The sequence below is a fragment of the Heterodontus francisci genome, unplaced genomic scaffold (genome assembly GCF_036365525.1).
Source record: "Heterodontus francisci isolate sHetFra1 unplaced genomic scaffold, sHetFra1.hap1 HAP1_SCAFFOLD_167, whole genome shotgun sequence".
Taxonomy (NCBI): domain Eukaryota; kingdom Metazoa; phylum Chordata; class Chondrichthyes; order Heterodontiformes; family Heterodontidae; genus Heterodontus; species Heterodontus francisci.
In genome coordinates, this window is record NW_027141337.1 from 2949164 (window position 1) to 2965509 (window position 16346).

A 16346-nucleotide genomic window follows, 5' to 3' on the forward strand; every position below is an offset into this window, starting at 1 on the left:
GTCTTGTCGCCTCTTACTTTTCTAAGAGTCTTATATGCTTCAATCTTGTCACCTCTTACTTTACTAAGAGTCTTATATGCTTCAATCTTGTCACCTCTTACTTTTCTAAGAGTCCTATATGCTTCAATCTTGTCGCCTCTTACTTTTCTAAGAGTCTTATATGCTTCAATCTTGTCGCCTCTTACTTTTCTAAGAGTCTTATATGCTTCAATCTTGTCACCTCTTACTTTTCTAAGAGTCCTATATGCTTCAATCTTGTCGCCTCTTACTTTTCTAAGAGTGTTATATGCTTCAATCTTGTCGCCTCTTACTTTTCTAAGAGTCTTATATGCTTCAGTCTTGTCGCCTCTTACTTTCCTAAGAGTCTTATAAGCTTCAATCTTGTCACCTCTTACTTTTCTGAGAGTCCTATATGCTTCAATCTTGTCACCTCTTACTTTACTAAGAGTCTTATATGCTTCAATCTTGTCGCCTCTTACTTTTCTAAGAGTCTTATATGCTTCAATCTTGTCACCTCTTACTTTTCTAACAGACTTATATGCTTCAATCTTGACGCCTCTTACTTTTCAAAGAGTCTAATAAGCTTCAATCTTGTCGCCTCTTCCTTTTCAAAGAGTCCTATATGCTTCAATCTTGTCGCCTCTTACTTTTCTAAGAGTCTTATATGCTTCAATCTTGTCACCTCTTACTTTACTAAGAGTCTTATATGCTGCAATCTTGTCGCCTCTTACTTTTCTAAGACTGTTATATGCTTCAATCTTGTCACCTCTTACTTTTCTAAGAGTCCTATATGCTTCAATCTTGTTGCCTCTTACTTTTCCAAGAGTCTTATATGCTGCAATCTTGTCGCCTCTTACTTTTCTAAGAGTCTTATATGCTTCAATCTTGTCACCTCTTACTTTTCTAAGAGTCCTATATGCTTTAATCTTGTCGCCTCTTACTTTTCTAAGAGTCTTATATGATTCAATCTTGTCACCTCTTACTTTACTAAGAGTCTTATATGCTTCAATCTTGTCACCTCTTACTTTTCTAAGAGTCTTATATGCTGCAATCTTGTCGCCTCTTACTTTTATAAGACTGTTATATGCTTCAATCTTGTCACCTCTTACTTTTCTAAGAGTCTTATATGATTCAATCTTGTCGCCTCTTACATTTCTAAGAGTCTTATCTGCTGCAATCTTGTCGCCTCTTACCTTTCTAAGACTGTATATGCTTCAATCTTGTCACCTCTTACTTTTCTAAGAGTCTTATATGCTTCAATCTTGTCGCCTCTTACTTTTCTAAGAGTCTTATATGCTTCAATCTTGTCGCCTCTTACTTTTCTAAGAGTCTTATATGCTTCAGTCTTGTCGCCTCTTACTTTTCTAAGAGTCTTATATGCTTCAATCTTGTCACCTCTTACTTTACTAAGAGTCTTATATGCTTCAATCTTGTCACCTCTTACTTTTCTAAGAGTCCTATATGCTTCAATCTTGTCGCCTCTTACTTTTCTAAGAGTCTTATATGCTTCAATCTTGTCGCCTCTTACTTTTCTAAGAGTCTTATATGCTTCAATCTTGTCACCTCTTACTTTTCTAAGAGTCCTATATGCTTCAATCTTGTCACCTCTTACTTTTCTAAGAGTCTTATATGCTTCAATCTTGTCGCCTCTTACTTTTCTAAGAGTCTTATATGCTTCAGTCTTGTCGCCTCTTACTTTTCTAAGAGTCTTATATGCTTCAATCGTGTCACCTCTTACTTTTCTGAGAGTCCTATATGCTTCAATCTTGTCACCTCTTTCTTTACTAAGATTCTTATATGCTTCAATCTTGTCGCCTCTTACTTTTCTAAGAGTCTTATATGCTTCAATATTGTCACCTCTTACTTTTCTAACAGACTTATATGCTTCAATCTTGACGCCTCTTACTTTTCAAAGAGTCTAATATGCTTCAATCTTGTCGCCTCTTCCTTTTCTAAGAGTCCTATATGCTTCAATCTTGTCGCCTCTTACTTTTCTAAGAGTCTTATATGCTTCAATCTTGTCACCTCTTACTTTACTAAGAGTCTTATATGCTGCAATCTTGTCGCCTCTTACTTTTCTAAGACTGTTATATGCTTCAATCTTGTCACCTCTTACTTTTCTAAGAGTCCTATATGCTTCAATCTTGTCGCCTCTTAATTTTCCAAGAGTCTTATATGCTGCAATCTTGTCGCCTCTTACTTTACTAAGAGATTTATATGCTTCAATCTTGTCACCTCTTAATTTTCTAAGAGTCCTATATGCTTCAATCTTGTCACCTCTTACTTTACTAAGAGTCTTATATGCTTCAATCTTGTCACCTCTTACTTTACTAAGAGTCCTATATGCTTCAATCTTGTCACCTCTTACTTTTCTAAGAGTCCTATATGCTTCAATCTTGTCACCTCTTACTTTACTAAGAGTCTTATATGCTTCAATCTTGTCACCTCTTACTTTTCTAAGAGTCTTATATGATTCAATCTTGTCGCCTCTTACTTTTCTAAGAGTCTTATCTGCTGCAATCTTGTCGCCTCTTACCTTCCTAAGACTGTATATGCTTCTATCTTGTCACCTCTTACTTTTCTAAGAGTCCTATATGCTTCAATCTTGTCGCCTCTTACTTTTCTAAGAGTCTTATATGCTGCAATCTTGTCGCCTCTTACTTTTCTAAGAGTCTTATATGCTTCAATCTTGTCACCTCTTACTTTTCTAAGAGTCCTATATGCTTCAATCTTGTCGCCTCTTACTTTTCTAAGAGTCTTATATGCTTCAATCTTGTCGCCTCTTACTTTTCTAAGAGTCTTATATGCTTCAGTCTTGTCGCCTCTTACTTTTCTAAGAGTCTTATATGCTTCAATCTTGTCACCTCTTACTTTACTAAGAGTCTTATATGCTTCAATCTTGTCACCTCTTACTTTTCTAAGAGTCCTATATGCTTCAATCTTGTCGCCTCTTACTTTTCTAAGAGTCTTATATGCTTCAATCTTGTCGCCTCTTACTTTACTAAGAGTCTTATATGCTTCAATCTTGTCCCCTCTTACTTTTCTAAGAGTCCTATATGCTTCAATCTTGTCGCCTCTTACTTTTCTAAGAGTGTTATATGCTTCAATCTTGTCGCCTCTTACTTTTCTAAGAGTCTTAGAAGCTTCAATCTTGTCACCTCTTACTTTTCTGAGAGTCCTATATGCTTCAATCTTGTCACCTCTTACTTTACTAAGAGTCTTATATGCTTCAATCTTGTCGCCTCTTACTTTTCTAAGAGTCTTATATGCTTCAATCTTGTCACCTCTTACTTTTCTAACAGACTTATATGCATCAATCTTGACGCCTCTTACTTTTCAAAGAGTCTAATAAGCTTCAATCTTGTCGCCGCTTCCTTTTCTAAGAGTCCTATATGCTTCAATCTTGTCGCCTCTTACTTTTCTAAGAGTCTTATATGCTTCAATCTTGTCACCTCTTACTTTACTAAGAGTCTTATATGCTGCAATCTTGTCGCCTCTTACTTTTCTAAGACTGTTATATGCTTCAATCTTGTCACCTCTTACTTTTCTAAGAGTCCTATATGCTTCAATCTTGTCGCCTCTTACTTTACTAAGAGTCTTATATGCTTCAATCTTGTCACCTCTTACTTTTCTAAGAGTCCTATATGCTTTAATCTTGTCGCCTCTTACTTTTCTAAGAGTCTTATATGATTCAATCTTGTCACCTCTTACTTTACTAAGAGTCTTATATGCTTCAATCTTGTCACCTCTTACTTTTCTAAGAGTCTTATATGCTGCAATCTTGTCGCCTCTTACTTTTATAAGACTGTTATATGCTTCAATCTTGTCACCTCTTACTTTTCTAAGAGTCCTATATGCTTCAATCTTGTCACCTCTTACTTTTCTAAGAGTCCTATATGCTTCAATCTTGTCACCTCTTACTTTTCTAAGAGTCTTATATGATTCAATCTTGTCGCCTCTTACTTTTCTAAGAGTCTTATCTGCTGCAATCTTGTCGCCTCTTACCTTTCTAAGACTGTATATGCTTCTATCTTGTCACCTCTTACTTTTCTAAGAGTCCTATATGCTTCAATCTTGTCGCCTCTTACTTTTCTAAGAGTCTTATACGCTGCAATCTTGTCGCCTCTTACTTTTCTAAGAGTCTTATATGCTTCAATCTTGTCGCCTCTTACTTTTCTAAGAGTCTTATATGCTTCAATCTTGTCCCCTCTTACTTTTCTAAGAGTCCTATATGCTTCAATCTTGTCGCCTCTTACTTTTCTAAGAGTGTTATATGCTTCAATCTTGTCGCCTCTTACTTTTCTAAGAGTCTTATATGCTTCAGTCTTGTCGCCTCTTACTTTTCTAAGAGTCTTATAAGCTTCAATCTTGTCACCTCTTACTTTTCTGAGAGTCCTATATGCTTCAATCTTGTCACCTCTTACTTTACTAAGAGTCTTATATGCTTCAATCTTGTCGCCTCTTACTTTTCTAAGAGTCTTATATGCTTCAATCTTGTCACCTCTTACTTTTCTAACAGACTTATATGCTTCAATCCTGACGCCTCTTACTTTTCAAAGAGTCTAATAAGCTTCAATCTTGTCGCCTCTTCCTTTTCTAAGAGTCCTATATGCTTCAATCTTGTCGCCTCTTACTTTTCTAAGAGTCTTATATGCTTCAATCTTGTCACCTCTTACTTTACTAAGAGTCTTATATGCTGCAATCTTGTCGCCTCTTACTTTTCTAAGACTGTTATATGCTTCAATCTTGTCACCTCTTACTTTTCTAAGAGTCCTATATGCTTCAATCTTGTCGCCTCTTACTTTACTAAGAGTCTTATATGCTTCAATCTTGTCACCTCTTACTTTTCTAAGAGTCCTATATGCTTTAATCTTGTCGCCTCTTACTTTTCTAAGAGTCTTATATGATTCAATCTTGTCACCTCTTACTTTACTAAGAGTCTTATATGCTTCAATCTTGTCACCTCTTACTTTTCTAAGACTCTTATATGCTGCAATCTTGTCGCCTCTTACTTTTATAAGACTGTTATATGCTTCAATCTTGTCACCTCTTACTTTTCTAAGAGTCCTATATGCTTCAATCTTGTCACCTCTTACTTTTCTAAGAGTCCTATATGCTTCAATCTTGTCACCTCTTACTTTACTAAGAGTCTTATATGCTTCAATCTTGTCACCTCTTACTTTTCTAAGAGTCTTATATGATTCAATCTTGTCGCCTCTTACTTTTCTAAGAGTCTTATCTGCTGCAATCTTGTCGCCTCTTACCTTTCTAAGACTGTATATGCTTCTATCTTGTCACCTCTTACTTTTCTAAGAGTCCTATATGCTTCAATCTTGTCGCCTCTTACTTTTCTAAGAGTCTTATATGCTGCAATCTTGTCGCCTCTTACTTTTCTAAGAGTCTTATATGCTTCAATCTTGTCACCTCTTACTTTTCTAAGAGTCCTATATGCTTCAATCTTGTCTCCTCTTACTTTTCTAAGAGTCTTATATGCTTCAATCTTGTCGCCTCTTACTTTTCTAAGAGTCTTATATGCTTCAGTCTTGTCGCCTCTTACTTTTCTAAGAGTCTTATATGCTTCAATCCTGTCACCTCTTACTTTACTAAGAGTCTTATATGCTTCAATCTTGTCACCTCTTACTTTTCTAAGAGTCCTATATGCTTCAATCTTGTCGCCTCTTACTTTTCTAAGAGTCTTATATGCTTCAATCTTGTCGCCTCTTACTTTTCTAAGAGTCTTATATGCTTCAATCTTGTCACCTCTTACTTTTCTAAGAGTCCTATATGCTTCAATCTTGTCGCCTCTTACTTTTCTAAGAGTGTTATATGCTTCAATCTTGTCGCCTCTTACTTTTCTAAGAGTCTTATATGCTTCAGTCTTGTCGCCTCTTACTTTTCTAAGAGTCTTATATGCTTCAATCTTGTCACCTCTTACTTTTCTAAGAGTCCTATATGCTTCAATCTTGTCGCCTCTTACTTTTCTAAGAGTCTTATATGCTTCAATCTTGTCGCCTCTTACTTTTCTAAGAGTCTTATATGCTTCAGTCTTGTCGCCTCTTACTTTTCTAAGAGTCTTATATGCTTCAATCGTGTCACCTCTTACTTTTCTGAGAGCCCTATATGCTTCAATCTTGTCACCCCTTTCTTTACTAAGATTCTTATATGCTTCAATCTTGTCGCCTCTTACTTTTCTAAGAGTCTTATATGCTTCAATCTTGTCACCTCTTACTTTTCTAACAGACTTATATGCTTCAATCTTGACGCCTCTTACTTTTCAAAGAGTCTAATATGCTTCAATCTTGTCGCCTCTTCCTTTTCTAAGAGTCCTATATGCTTCAATCTTGTCGCCTCTTACTTTTCTAAGAGTCTTATATGCTTCAATCTTGTCACCTCTTACTTTACTAAGAGTCTTATATGCTGCAATCTTGTCGCCTCTTACTTTTCTAAGACTGTTATATGCTTCAATCTTGTCACCTCTTACTTTTCTAAGAGTCCTATATGCTTCAATCTTGTCGCCTCTTAATTTTCCAAGAGTCTTATATGCTGCAATCTTGTCGCCTCTTACTTTACTAAGAGTCTTATATGCTTCAATCTTGTCACCTCTTAATTTTCTAAGAGTCCTATATGCTTCAATCTTGTCACCTCTTACTTTACTAAGAGTCTTATATGCTTCAATCTTGTCACCTCTTACTTTACTAAGAGTCCTATATGCTTCAATCTTGTCACCTCTTACTTTTCTAAGAGTCCTATATGCTTCAATCTTGTCACCTCTTACTTTACTAAGAGTCTTATATGCTTCAATCTTGTCACCTCTTACTTTTCTAAGAGTCTTATATGATTCAATCTTGTCGCCTCTTACTTTTCTAAGAGTCTTATCTGCTGCAATCTTGTCGCCTCTTACCTTTCTAAGACTGTATATGCTTCTATCTTGTCACCTCTTACTTTTCTAAGAGTCCTATATGCTTCAATCTTGTCGCCTCTTACTTTTCTAAGAGTCTTATATGCTGCAATCTTGTCGCCTGTTACTTTTCTAAGAGTCTTATATGCTTCAATCTTGTCACCTCTTACTTTTCTAAGAGTCCTATATGCTTCAATCTTGTCGCCTCTTACTTTTCTAAGAGTCTTATATGCTTCAATCTTGTCGCCTCTTACTTTTCTAAGAGTCTTATATGCTTCAGTCTTGTCGCCTCTTACTTTTCTAAGAGTCTTATATGCTTCAATCTTGTCACCTCTTACTTTACTAAGAGTCTTATATGCTTCAATCTTGTCACCTCTTACTTTTCTAAGAGTCCTATATGCTTCAATCTTGTCGCCTCTTACTTTTCTAAGAGTCTTATATGCTTCAATCTTGTCGCCTCTTACTTTTCTAAGAGTCTTATATGCTTCAATCTTGTCCCCTCTTACTTTTCTAAGAGTCCTATATGCGTCAATCTTGTCGCCTCTTACTTTTCTAAGAGTGTTATATGCTTCAATCTTGTCGCCTCTTACTTTTCTAAGAGTCTTATATGCTTCAGTCTTGTCGCCTCTTACTTTTCTAAGAGTCTTATAAGCTTCAATCTTGCCACCTCTTACTTTTCTGAGAGTCCTATATGCTTCAATCTTGTCACCTCTTACTTTACTAAGAGTCTTATATGCTTCAATCTTGTCGCCTCTTACTTTTCTAAGAGTCTTATATGCTTCAATCTTGTCACCTCTTACTTTTCTAACAGACTTATATGCTTCAATCTTGACGCCTCTTACTTTTCAAAGAGTCTAATAAGCTTCAATCTTGTCGCCTCTTCCTTTTCTAAGAGTCCTATATGCTTCAATCTTGTCGCCTCTTACTTTTCTAAGAGTCTTATATGCTTCAATCTTGTCACCTCTTACTTTACTAAGAGTCTTATATGCTGCAATCTTGTCGCCTCTTACTTTTCTAAGACTGTTATATGCTTCAATCTTGTCACCTCTTACTTTTCTAAGAGTCCTATATGCTTCAATCTTGTCGCCTCTTACTTTACTAAGAGTCTTATATGCTTCAATCTTGTCACCTCTTACTTTTCTAAGAGTCCTATATGCTTTAATCTTGTCGCCTCTTACTTTTCTAAGAGTCTTATATGATTCAATCTTGTCACCTCTTACTTTACTAAGAGTCTTATATGCTTCAATCTTGTCACCTCTTACTTTTCTAAGAGTCTTATATGCTGCAATCTTGTCGCCTCTTACTTTTATAAGACTGTTATATGCTTCAATCTTGTCACCTCTTACTTTTCTAAGAGTCCTATATGCTTCAATCTTGTCACCTCTTACTTTTCTAAGAGTCCTATATGCTTCAATCTTGTCACCTCTTACTTTACTAAGAGTCTTATATGCTTCAATCTTGTCACCTCTTTCTTATCTAAGAGTCTTATATGATTCAATCTTGTCGCCTCTTACTTTTCTAAGAGTCTTATCTGCTGCAATCTTGTCGCCTCTTACCTTTCTAAGACTGTATATGCTTCTATCTTGTCACCTCTTACTTTTCTAAGAGTCCTATATGCTTCAATCTTGCCGCCTCTTACTTTTCTAAGAGTCTTATATGCTGCAATCTTGTCGCCTCTTACTTTTCTAAGATTCTTATATGCTTCAATCTTGTCACCTCTTACTTTTCTAAGAGTCCTATATGCTTCAATCTTGTCTCCTCTTACTTTTCTAAGAGTCTTATATGCTTCAATCTTGTCGCCTCTTACTTTTCTAAGAGTCTTATATGCTTCAGTCTTGTCGCCTCTTACTTTTCTAAGAGTCTTATATGCTTCAGTCTTGTCACCTCTTACTTTACTAAGAGTCTTATATGCTTCAATCTTGTCACCTCTTACTTTTCTAAGAGTCCTATATGCTTCAATCTTGTCGCCTCTTACTTTTCTAAGAGTCTTATATGCTTCAATCTTGTCGCCTCTTACTTTTCTAAGAGTCTTATATGCTTCAATCTTGTCACCTCTTACTTTTCTAAGAGTCCTATATGCTTCAATCTTGTCGCCTCTTACTTTTCTAAGAGTGTTATATGCTTCAATCTTGTCGCCTCTTACTTTTCTAAGAGTCTTATATGCTTCAGTCTTGTCGCCTCTTACTTTTCTAAGAGTCTTATAAGCTTCAATCTTGTCACCTCTTACTTTTCTGAGTCTTATATGCTTCAATCTTGTCACCTCTTACTTTACTAAGAGTCTTATATGCCTCAATCTTGTCGCCTCTTACTTTTCTTAGAGTCTTATATGCTTCAATCTTGTCACCTCTTACTTTTCTAACAGACTTATATGCTTCAATCTTGACGCCTCTTACTTTTCAAAGAGTCTAATAAGCTTCAATCTTGTCGCCTCTTCCTTTTCTAAGAGTCCTATATGCTTCAATCTTGTCGCCTCTTACTTTTCTAAGAGTCTTATATGCTTCAATCTTGTCACCTCTTACTTTACTAAGATTCTTATATGCTGCAATCTTGTCGCCTTTTACTTTTCTAAGACTGTTATATGCTTCAATCTTGTCACCTCTTACTTTTCTAAGAGTCCTATATGCTTCAATCTTGTTGCCTCTTACTTTTCCAAGAGTCTTATATGCTGCAATCTTGTCGCCTCTTACTTTTCTAAGAGTCTTATATGCTTCAATCTTGTCACCTCTTACTTTACTAAGAGTCTTATATGCTTCAATCTTGTCACCTCTTACTTTTCTAAGAGTCCTATATGCTTTAATCTTGTCGCCTCTTACTTTTCTAAGAGTCTTATATGATTCAATCTTGTCACCTCTTACTTTACTAAGAGTCTTATATGCTTCAATCTTGTCACCTCTTACTTTTCTAAGAGTCTTATATGCTGCAATCTTGTCGCCTCTTACTTTTATAAGACTGTTATATGCTTCAATCTTGTCACCTCTTACTTTTCTAAGAGTCTTATATGATTCAATCTTGTCGCCTCTTACATTTCTAAGAGTCTTATCTGCTGCAATCTTGTCGCCTCTTACCTTTCTAAGACTGTATATGCTTCAATCTTGTCACCTCTTACTTTTCTAAGAGTCTTATATGCTTCAATCTTGTCACCTCTTACTTTACTAAGAGTCTTATATGCTTCAATCTTGTCACCTCTTAATTTTCTAAGAGTCCTATATGCTTCAATCTTGTCACCTCTTACTTTACTAAGAGTCTTATATGCTTCAATCTTGTCACCTCTTACTTTACTAAGAGTCCTATATGCTTCAATCTTGTCACCTCTTACTTTTCTAAGAGTCCTATATGCTTCAATCTTGTCACCTCTTACTTTACTAAGAGTCTTATATGCTTCAATCTTGTCACCTCTTACTTTTCTAAGAGTCTTATATGATTCAATCTTGTCGCCTTTTACTGTTCTAAGAGTCTTATCTGCTGCAATCTTGTCGCCTCTTACCTTTCTAAGACTGTATATGCTTCAATCTTGTCACCTCTTACTTTTCTAAGAGTCCTATATGCTTCAATCTTGTCGCCTCTTACTTTTCTAAGAGTCTTGTATGCTGCAATCTTGTCGCCTCTTACTTTTCTAAGAGTCCTATATGCTTCAATCTTGTCGCCTCTTACTTTTCTAAGAGTGTTATATGCTTCAATCTTGTCGCCTCTTACTTTTCTAAGAGTCTTATATGCTTCAGTCTTGTCGCCTCTTACTTTTCTAAGAGTCTTATATGCTTCAATCTTGTCACCTCTTACTTTTCTGAGAGTCCTATATGCTTCAATCTTGTCACCTCTTTCTTTACTAAGATTCTTATATGCTTCAATCTTGTCGCCTCTTACTTTTCTAAGAGTCTTATATGCTTCAATCTTGTCACCTCTTACTTTTCTAACAGACTTATATGCTTCAATCTTGACGCCTCTTACTTTTCAAAGAGTCTAATATGCTTCAATCTTGTCGCCTCTTCCTTTTCTAAGAGTCCTATATGCTTCAATCTTGTCGCCTCTTACTTTTCTAAGAGTCTTATATGCTTCAATCTTGTCACCTCTTACTTTACTAAGAGTCTTATATGCTGCAATCTTGTCGCCTCTTACTTTTCTAAGACTGTTATATGCTTCAATCTTGTCACCTCTTACTTTTCTAAGAGTCCTATATGCTTCAATCTTGTCGCCTCTTTATTTTCCAAGAGTCTTATATGCTGCAATCTTGTCGCCTCTTACTTTTCTAAGAGTCTTATATGCTTCAATCTTGTCACCTCTTACTTTTCTAAGAGTCCTATATGCTTTAATCTTGTCGCCTCTTACTTTTCTAAGAGTCTTATATGATTCAATCTTGTCACCTCTTACTTTACTAAGAGTCTTATATGCTTCAATCTTGTCACCTCTTACTTTTCTAAGAGTCTTATATGCTGCAATCTTGTCGCCTCTTACTTTTATAAGACTGTTATATGCTTCAATCTTGTCACCTCTTACTTTTCTAAGAGTCTTATATGATTCAATCTTGTCGCCTCTTACTTTTCTAAGAGTCTTATATGCTTCAATCTTGTCACCTCTTACTTTACTAAGAGTCTTATATGCTGCAATCTTGTCGCCTCTTACCTTTCTAAGACTGTATATGCTTCAATCTTGTCACCTCTTACTTTTCTGAGAGTCCTATATGCTTCAATTTTGTCGCCTCTTACTTTTCTAAGAGTCTTATATGCTGCAATCTTGTCGCCTCTTACTTTTCTAAGAGTCTTATATGCTTCAATCTTGTCACCTCTTACTTTTCTAAGAGTCCTATATGCTTCAATCTTGTCGCCTCTTACTTTACTAAGAGTCTTATATGCTTCAATCTTGTCGCCTCTTACTTTTCTAAGAGTCTTATATGCTTCAGTCTTGTCGCCTCTTACTTTTCTAAGAGTCTTATATGCTTCAATCTTGTCACCTCTTACTTTACTAAGAGTCCTATATGCTTCAATCTTGTCGCCTCTTACTTTTCTAAGAGTGTTATATGCTTCAATCTTGTCGCCTCTTACTTTTCTAAGAGTCTTATATGCTTCAGTCTTGTCGCCTCTTACTTTTCTAAGAGTCTTATATGCTTCAATCTTGTCACCTCTTACTTTTCTGAGAGTCCTATATGCTTCAATCTTGTCACCTCTTACTTTACTAAGAGTCTTATATGCTTCAATCTTGTCGCCTCTTACTTTTCTAAGAGTCTTATATGCTTCAATCTTGTCACCTCTTACTTTTCTAACAGACTTATATGCTTCAATCTTGACGCCTCTTACTTTTCAAAGAGTCTAATATGCTTCAATCTTGTCGCCTCTTCCTTTTCTAAGAGTCCTATATGCTTCAATCTTGTCGCCTCTTACTTTTCTAAGAGTCTTATATGCTTCAATCTTGTCACCTCTTACTTTACTAAGAGTCTTATATGCTGCAATCTTGTCGCCTCTTACTTTTCTAAGACTGTTATATGCTTCAATCTTGTCACCTCTTACTTTTCTAAGAGTCCTATATGCTTCAATCTTGTCGCCTCTTACTTTTCCAAGAGTCTTATATGCTGCAATCTTGTCGCCTCTTACTTATCTAAGAGTCTTATATGCTTCAATCTTGTCACCTCTTACTTTACTAAGAGTCTTATATGCTTCAATCTTGTCACCTCTTACTTTACTAAGAGTCTTATATGCTTCAATCTTGTCACCTCTTACTTTTCTAAGAGTCTTATATGCTGCAATCTTGTCGCCTCTTACTTTTATAAGACTGTTATATGCTTCAATCTTGTCACATTTTGCTTTTCTTAGAGTCTTATATGCTTCAATCTTGTCGCCTCTTACTTTTCTAAGAGTCTTATATGCTGCAATCTTGTCGCCTCTTACTTTTATAAGACTGTTATATGCTTCAATCTTGTCACATTTTGCTTTTCTTAGAGTCTTATATGCTTCAATCTTGTCGCCTCTTACTTTTCTAAGAGTCTTATATGCTTCAATCTTGTCACCTCTTACTTTTCTAAGAGTCTTATATGATTCAATCTTGTCACCTCTTACTTTACTAAGAGTCTTATATGCTTCAATCTTGTCACCTCTTACTTTTCTAAGAGTCTTATATGATTCAATCTTGTCGCCTCTTACTTTTCTAAGCGTCTTATATGCTGCAATCGTCTCGCCTCTTACTTTTCTAAGAGTCTTATATGCTTCAATCTTGTCGCCTCTTACTTTTCTAAGAGTCTTATATGCTTCAATCTTGTCACCTCTTACTTTTCTAAGAGTCTTATATGCTTCAATCTTGTCACCTCTTACTTTTCTAAGAGTCTTATATGCTTCAATCTTGTCACCTCTTACTTTTCTAAGAGTCTTATATGCTTCAATCTTGTCACCTCTTACTTTTCTAAGAGTCTTATATGCTTCAATCTTGTCACCTCTTACTTTTCTAAGAGTCTTATATGCTTCAATCTTGTCACCTCTTACTTTACTAAGAGTCTTATATGCTTCAATCTTGTCGCCTCTTACTTTTCTAAGAGTCTTATATGCTTCAATCTTGTCACCTCTTACTTTACTAAGAGTCCTATATGCTTCAATCTTGTCGCCTCTTACTTTTCTAAGAGTCTTATATGCTTCAATCCTGTCACCTCTTACTTTACTAAGAGTCTTATATGCTTCAATCGTGTCACCTCTTACTTTTCTAAGAGTCCTATATGCTTCAATCTTGTCACCTCTTACTTTACTAAGAGTCTTATATGCTTCAATCTTGTCACCTCTTACTTTACTAAGAGTCCTATATGCTTCAATCTTGTCACCTCTTACTTTTCTAAGAGTCCTATATGCTTCAATCTTGTCACCTCTTACTTTACTAAGAGTCTTATATGCTTCAATCTTGTCACCTCTTACTTTTCTAAGAGTCTTATATGATTCAATCTTGTCGCCTCTTACTTTTCTAAGAGTCTTATATGCTGCAATCCTGTCGCCTCTTACCTTTCTAAGACTGTATATGCTTCAATCTTGTCACCTCTTACTTTTCTAAGAGTCCTATATGCTTCAATCTTGTCGCCTCTTACTTTTCTAAGAGTCTTATATGCTGCAATCTTGTCGCCTCTTACTTTTCTAAGAGTCTTATATGCTGCAATTTTGTCACCTCTTACTTTACTAAGAGTCTTATATGCTTCAGTTTTGTCACCTCTTACTTTTCTAAGAGTCCTATATGCTTCAATCTTGTCACCTCTTACTTTACTAAGAGTCTTATATGCTTCAATTTTGTCACCTCTTACTTTTCTAAGAGTCCTATATGCTTCAATCTTGTCACCTCTTACTTTTCTAAGAGTCTTCTCTGCTTCAATCTTGTCACCTCTTACTTTTCTAAGAGTCTTATATGCTTCAATCTTGTCGCCTCTTACTTTACTAAGAGTCTTATATGCTTCAATCGTGTCGCCTCTTACTTTTCTAAGAGTCTTATATGCTTCAATCTTGTCACCTCTTACTTTACTAAGAGTCCTATATGCTTCAATCTTGTCGCCTCTTACTTTTCTAAGAGTCTTATATGCTTCAATCTTGTCACCTCTTACTTTACTAAGAGTCTTATATGCTTCAATCTTGTCACCTCTTACTTTTCTAAGAGTCCTATATGCTTCAATCTTGTCACCTCTTACTTTTCTAAGAGTCCTATATGCTTCAATCTTGTCACCTCTTACTTTACTAAGAGTCTTATATGCTTCAATCTTGTCACCTCTTACTTTACTAAGAGTCCTATATGCTTCAATCTTGTCACCTCTTACTTTTCTAAGAGTCCTATATGCTTCAATCTTGTCACCTCTTACTTTACTAAGAGTCTTATATGCTTCAATCTTGTCACCTCTTACTTTTCTAAGAGTCTTATATGATTCAATCTTGTCGCCTCTTACTTTTTTAAGTGTCTTATATGCTGCAATCTTGTCGCCTCTTACCTTTCTAAGACTGTATATGCTTCAATCTTGTCACCTCTTACTTTTATAAGAGTCCTATATGCTTCAATCTTGTCGCCTCTTACTTTTCTAAGTGTCTTATATGCTGCAATCTTGTCGCCTCTTACTTTTCTAAGAGTCTTATATGCTTCAATTTTGTCACCTCTTACTTTACTAAGAGTCTTATATGCTTCAATTTTGTCACCTCTTACTTTTAAAGAGTCCTATATGCTTCAATTTTGTCACCTCTTACTTTACTAAGAGTCTTATATGCTTCAATGTTGTCACCTCTTACTTTTCTAAGAGTCCTATATGCTTCAATCTTGTCGCCTCTTACTTTTCTAAGAGTCTTATATGCTTCAATCTTGTCGCCTCTTACTTTTCTAAGAGTCTTATATGCTTCAGTCTTGTCGCCTCTTACTTTTCTAAGAGTCTTATATGCTTCAATCTTGTCACCTCTTACTTTACTAAGAGTCTTATATGCTTCAATCTTGTCACCTCTTACTTTTCTAAGAGTCCTATATGCTTCAATCTTGTCGCCTCTTACTTTTCTAAGAGTCTTATATGCTTCAATCTTGTCGCCTCTTACTTTTCTAAGAGTCTTATATGCTTCAATCTTGTCACCTCTTACTTTTCTAAGAGTCCTATATGCTTCAATCTTGTCACCTCTTACTTTACTAAGAGTCTTATATGCTTCAATCTTGTCGCCTCTTACTTTTCTTAGAGTCTTATATGCTTCAATCTTGTCACCTCTTACTTTTCTAACAGACTTATATGCTTCAATCTTGACGCCTCTTACTTTTCAAAGAGTCTAATATGCTTCAATCTTGTCGCCTCTTCCTTTTCTAAGAGTCCTATATGCTTCAATCTTGTCGCCTCTTACTTTTCTAAGAGTCTTATATGCTTCAATCTTGTCACCTCTTACTTTACTAAGAGTCTTATATGCTGCAATCTTGTCGCCTCTTACTTTTCTAAGACTGTTATATGCTTCAATCTTGTCACCTCTTACTTTTCTAAGAGTCCTATATGCTTCAATCTTGTCGCCTCTTACTTTTCTAAGAGTCTTATTTGCTGCAATCTTGTCGCCTCTTACTTTTCTAAGAGTCTTATATGCTTCAATCTTGTCGCCTCTTACTTTACTAAGAGTCATATATGCTTCAATCTTGTCAGCTCTTACTTTTCTAAGAGTCCTATATGCTTCAATCTTGTCGCCTCTTACTTTTCTAAGAGTGTTATATGCTTCAATGTTGTCGCCTCTTTCTTTTCGAAGAGTCTTTTATTCTAACAATCTTGTCAACTCTAACTTTTCTAAGAGTGTTATGTGCGTCAATCTTGTCACATTTTGCTTTTCTTAGAGTCTTATATGCTTGAATCTTGTCGCCTCTTACTTTTCTAAGAGTCTTATATGCTTCAATCTTGTCGCCTCTTACTTTTCTAAGAGTGTTATTTGCTTCAATCTTGTCGCCTCTTACTTTTCTAAGAGTGTTATATGCTTCACTCTTGTCGCCTCTTACTTTT